The sequence below is a fragment of the Etheostoma spectabile genome, chromosome 9, assembly GCF_008692095.1.
Source record: "Etheostoma spectabile isolate EspeVRDwgs_2016 chromosome 9, UIUC_Espe_1.0, whole genome shotgun sequence".
NCBI classification, from domain to species: domain Eukaryota; kingdom Metazoa; phylum Chordata; class Actinopteri; order Perciformes; family Percidae; genus Etheostoma; species Etheostoma spectabile.
In genome coordinates, this window is record NC_045741.1 from 22,877,171 (window position 1) to 22,883,733 (window position 6,563).

Sequence of the window (6,563 nt, forward strand, 5' to 3'; positions counted from 1 at the left end):
CACCTTTAATGCAACACTCATTACAGCTAAAGCAGGAGGGAGGAAGAGTGAGCAATTACATCACAACCTTGTACCTGGTGGCAATCTTCTGTCTTGAGGAGAAAATGCCAGCATAAAGTTCTCTCTTTGGGCTAGGGGCAGTTCAGGGGCCAGCCAGGTTAGCACGTCGGTATGCTGTGACGTCACCGTAAGGCCATAGAGAACGGGCTGGGAAATGGAAAGAGAAGAAGCGTCCACAAGTTCCACTAGCACAAGAATCTGAAACAGAGCGCACAGAAATCCTCTGTTAAACAGACACCTAGGGTTTAAACCATCTTGGTCATTTACCAAGTATATTCTCACCACCAACACCAAGTACAAACATGGTTTGTACACAGAACCACTAAGAAGTAGTCATTAGAAACGTTTTTTTTTGAAAGAGTAGATATTAAAAAAAAAAAAAAACAGAACTACTGTCAGGTGATTGGATGAATCATTTGTCTATCCACGTCCGCCATTGCGGTTTTTAACGACCCGTTGCAGTCGTTGCACACACCACACAAAGCCATAGCTCCCAGGGCTCTACTTGAAACCTTGGAAGATGCATTTGGAGGATGTGTGATCTTGTAATGCTGTGATGTCAGCGAGAATCAGCGGAATGAAGGTAGCAACATATGCTCTTTAAGTAGAAACTACGATGGACCCCACAGTACCTGGAATGGTCACCAACAATGAACAAAATTTGTCGTTATTTAATCAGCAGCTTTGAGAAATATCTTTGTCAATACTTCGTCTTGGAACGTTCTGGTGACACAGGAATGAAGTAGTTGGAATAGCAGTCAATGTGGGTCTTATTTCAGTCAGCCCAACATTTTCAAGAGATTTAATTTACGTTAGTCAGTAATGACACAGAACAAACATCCCGGATAAGGAGAGGGCTGTGAAGCGGAGGTGTGTTGGACAGTGAGAAGCTGGGTCATAGCAAAGTGATAGGTAGGACCGTTGGCTTCAGCGGTTGTTCGTACGGGACAGGATTAAAATCACCTCCTGAGCAGGAGAAATAATTATGAAGATAACCACTCATCCAAGGAGGCAGTTATATAAGCAACAGAGCATCCAAACTGTACTTTACCTTAGGTTATATCCTAGTGGCGGAAAAGGGCTCAGTTATCATTCTCATAGCAGCCATTACAATCATTTTTAATGTATGTGTATGTATTGCTGTAAAAAAGAAGGGTCTAGCAGATAAAATTAATCCGTGACATCAGGACTGAATAAATAAGCCACTTGAAACGTTATCCAACTGTAATCAAACGAATGAAGGAAGAAGCCACTGAGTCATCGCAGCCAGACAGAGGAGTGAGGTGTGAGAACTTCCACCCAAGACGAGGACAGATGGTGGAAAGGTCATTGTAGATAAAGTCAAAAACAAACGAAGCAAAATTTGACGCCCAAAAAGTCTGTAACAGCGAATAGGATCACACATCCCTTATCCCCACCAAAATATGGAAAAAAAAAAAAAACACAACACTTCTCAGACGCAATCACTCACTTCTCACGCTAACAGACCTTGGAATAATACATTCTGGTTCCGGTTCCAATGAAGCGAGTCCAAAAAAAACAAAAAAAAAGTGTGACACAAGAAAAGGGGTAAGCCAAACCCTGTGCACGTCGGAAATGCTGAAGCAAATAAAGCCAAGACTAAGCTCCTGCTTATCTTTTAGGCCTACAACTGCATTTATCTGGTAAGTGCTAAAACCTTTTTCACATATAACATAGTCGCACTATACTTGAACAAATCATTGCATTTATAAAGGCGTAGGGTTTTAAGAGTTGAACGTGTACATTGTTGGTTAATTGCAAACAAGCCAGAAGGGTTTAAAGGTAGCGGAGAAGAAACTGAATGCTTCAACGGTTAAACTTAGCTTCAATCTAATATCACCTTGCACTTTCTGAGACAGAAGATTCCACAGCACACCGCAAGGATGCCTGCAAATAGGAGACTGTTAGTCAAAGGCAAGACTGCCTGTTTCCTTTCAGCTGCTGCACATATCAAATTTTTCCCAGGGTTAACAGCCTGGGTTTGTTTCGTACAGTTTACATATCAATGACTCACAGTCGAACTTAATAAGTTCCAGATTTATTACACCACCACACCACACCAACACCACACACACACACACAACACACACACACCACACACCCCACACACACACAACACACCACACACACAAAACAAACACACACACACACACACACACACACACAAAAACACACACACACACAAACACACACACACACACACAAACCCCAGCACACACACACAACCACACAAACAAACAACACACACACACGTTACAGTACATGCGACACTGCTTATCCAACTGTCAATTTTCTCTGTAAGGCTACTGTTCCTTCTACAAATGAAAAACTAAACTACAAAAACAACACAATCAAAATTAGACAACGAAAAACTCAAGAATTGTCTAATGTGATGTAGTTTTTGCTGAACATGTCTGGAATGAACTTGGAATAGCTCAGTCAAGAACCGACAGTGTGCACAGTAAGTTGACAAAGAGGGAATAGAAATAGACATATCGGTCTCTCCAACACTAACTAAATGACAGAGGCCTGGTCACTGTTGTAATCACTACTTCTTGAGCGGAAAATTACTGGCCTTCTTCGACGAGGAAGGAAGGCAATGAACCACTTTTTTACATGGTACGACAGATAGCTCCAAATTCCTCTTATCTTATCTTGTCTGGATGGCACGAAATTTGACACTTATGTACCCCGCAATTAATCTAAACATGGCCCAACATGGACCTCAGTGAGGAGGAAGACGGGTGGTTTCTATGGCGAAGGCAGAACCAACACCTCAATTATGCTCCCAAAACCTCTCTCTAAAGCCAAGGATAATTCTTCCAGAAGGGCCCAATTATAGGTTATTTCTAGCTAGGGACTTAGTCCTATTGTGTGCTACACCACGCCAAGTCTTTGGATAGAATCAATGAAAAAAAAGGCTAAACCCATGTAATCAGAGTAAGACAGTTGTACTTTTAAATTTACATGCACGGGTAGAGGAGGAGACCTTAAGTTAGCATTAAGAAAGTCAGAGAAATGGGACTACGGCTGAATCCAAACACTACACGGCCATCATAATTCATTTAAATATTTGGAAGATATTGACCAAACTCAGAATTCTTCTTACCTTCACTGTATTACAGTGAAAGAATATCCCCAAACAGAATGACAGGGCACAGCAATGTATGTCTGCTTGAGGATCTAGCGATACATTTGTGTTGAGTCAAGGCTCAGAGCAGGAACATGTGCACACAGAAAGGGTGCAGCAGAGGGAAAATGGCTTAGGGACAATAAGTTAATTCAATCCGTTTTAAGTAATTACACGTTTCAGCCAAAATCGTGCAGAGTATTATTATTCAGTTGTTCAGTTAATAAGTAGCCATTGTGCAAATGCAAACCCACACCTGGATCGAACTAGTCAGTCAGGTTGATAGAGCTCATCTACTGTAACATGGCCAAATAAGTGAAAGCTCATATCATATGCATGGAGAACGCAGATAGTTGATAGTTTGAGAGAAGACAATCAGGATTCCTAGCTCCTATATAGTAACAGGTTAACCACTGCAGTCAAGGGGCATAAATAACAAGCCAGGGCTGAGACAGCCAAGATAGGTTTTGTGCATTGTGGGCTTTAAGGTCATTGAAGAAGGACACTTAGCTTGCTTTTCTAAGATGGACAAGTTAGCAGTAGGAATCAAAATTTTAAATAACAGACAAATTTGGCTCCTAACGATAACAAAAACAGAATAATGGAGGAAAAACTATTAGTTGGCACATAACTCTGATTTGGTCTTGGTTCAATTGGGAGGGGTCATGAGGGTGTTTTCCTGTTGATTTGTGAACTTTTCCCATGTATGTAAGTTCAACAACTGCACATCTGTCCAAAAGTCACTGATCATGGTGGTAAATAATCTGATTTCAATATAGACCAAATAATTGTGAACATGATCTTTCCATAATCGAGCAGCACTAGGGAGCAGTCAGTCAAATCATGTCATAAAAACTGGCTGAGTAACGGTCAATCATTGCAGAAGCAAGCTTAGTGAGGGGCCACTGTGGGGGCATTGTACCATCCCTTGCTGCTTTCAATGTCATTAATACCAGATAAACCAAACATCTAGTCACTGGGCATTAGCCCCAGATTAATCACAAATAGATATATTTGCCGTCTAGGGGAGGATTCCCTCTAGTTGTGCCTTGCCAAGAGACACACTACACAGTGTTAGTGCCATGCCATCAGAACGCTTATCTGGTAGGGACGACACGGTGGAGCAGCCCGTTGTAATGCTGATTATCTAGCTAGACAACATGAGGTCTTGTGTAATAATGCTCAAACTAGTAAGGCTACTTCATAGCAAGGCACGAAGGGGCCATCGGACATGGTACACTGCAGCAGAACCAAACACTGTAGAGGAGCAATAAAACCTAGTTTCCCCTTCTACACTATCCCACTTTTCATGCAAAATCTGGCAACACAGTATCATTACTGAGAGCACAGTCCATGAGTGCCTACAATTATGACTTTTCTTCTGTCACGTACCTTTGTCTGAAACAGCTTGGAGACATTTACCTCCAGCCAAACAGCATTCCTGACCAGATTCCTATCTGACTGTATCAAGTGCCACTGCTGGTTCTCGCAGAAAACGAACAAATGTATTGTGTGTGTGAGCATCTCGCAAACGCGAGGAGTGACAGTCCTCAGAGGAATGTTACATGCAAAGTTGACAGTTCCCTCAGTCTGGGGCCAAACATTCAGAAACCACCATCTTGGGCTGGTACATGTCTTTGAACACAACACATTTCAAAATGTGACCTCACACAAACAAATAGGGGGATACTCTCTGACATTCGAGTGCATTAAAACACTAGCTAGATTGGGGTTTTTTTGTGAAGTAATTTGTTACTGCGAGTAACGGTATACGGTTACCATATTTGTTGAAAGTTGTTGTCTGACCTGAATAGTTTACACTCCAAAAAACAAAACTATGACAAAGGGAACTAGCCACGTTATAAATGGCCAAATGTTCAACGTAGCAAGGTAACGTCCACGGTAGCTTTTCGTTAGGCAACATAGCACTTGTGGTAATACGTATGGAGGGAAAATACCTAATGTTGAGCAGAGGTGGCTAGCAGCAGCAACTTGATAACGATAGCTAGAGACCAGCCAGTTCAATTAACGTTACAATTAACGTTCGAACATGTAGTTTAATAGCAATGTTAACAGCCCATTTAGCTATTTTGGCCAGCGTCGCAATTAATGACAACAGGAGTCTGAGACCAGCATACAGTTTAACTTGCATGGTAGCTAGTCGATTAACGAACTAGCAGGGGAGCCAAAATGCTTCTTTAGCATGTAGGGCAGGCAATTTTGGTACCACATTGGAAAGCTACGTTAAGCTCAACGGCAACGTTAATCATCGGACTTGACCGTAGCCACGTTAACTACATTAGCGAGTAGCAACCGCGTGTCTAATTACTTTCAATGTTCTTTAAAGCAGACGATACTCCACAATTTTTTTTTTCTCTTTTTTTTTTTTTTCCCATTAATGAGTAGGTTAGTTAGGTAGCTAGCTTGCAGGACGTTATTTATTTGCGAAAAAGCGCGTCAACGTCCTGGCCTCCTCCATTGGCAGGAGGATTGCGTAGTGGTATGATTTTTTTTATCAAGTCGTTCGGTGTTGGGAGAGCTCCACTGTCAGAACAATAGAATATACGAGTAGGACGCCGCACGACGCTACTCGCGTATGGCGCTGACGAGACGTGGGGCCGCCATCTTGGGACGGTCACCCGCTCCACTCAGTGGGAATGTGTTGGGCAGGTGAAATGAGCTGTCAGCGCGTTTAATTAGTCAATCATGAATACAAATATTTTCATGGGGTTTTTTTTGAATACAACGCGTCATACATGTAGCTACGAACCAGGACAATGGTAGGCGTATTTATAATAGGCAAGTGGGCTTAACCGTCTAGAAATATTTGATATGATTAAATTCACCAGGAAGTCCTAGGATCAAAACTGGCAACTAATCCCCAAAAAGGGAGGGGAAAGAAAAAACGGCGGACAATTCCAGTTTCTGACTATCAAGATTGAAAAACCTATGTTGTTTCTTTAAAACAGACAGGTGTTGACAGAGGTTAGTTTTTCTTCTGTATTTAGTCGGGACACGACAACCAAAAACGGGGACAGTCCCAAATCGAGGACGTCGGTCACCCTAGAGCCAAGCCCATAGACCAGACATCCTCGGTTATAGCTCTTTTATGGATATTAGTGTGTCCAAATCCCGCGCACTTCCTTAGTCCACTTCCAGACAAGTACACTTCGTGCACTACGTACTATCTGCATAGGGCGTAAATTGTGACAGGAGTGCTGTCTCAAATCGCGCATTACCGGAAAGACGATGACATTTAATCTCTTCTTCTTCGTGTAAAATTTGTACATCTCCCCAGGGAGAGCATCCAGTCTGCTATTGTGTTTCGCGAAGAAAAAGTCCATGCTTCGTT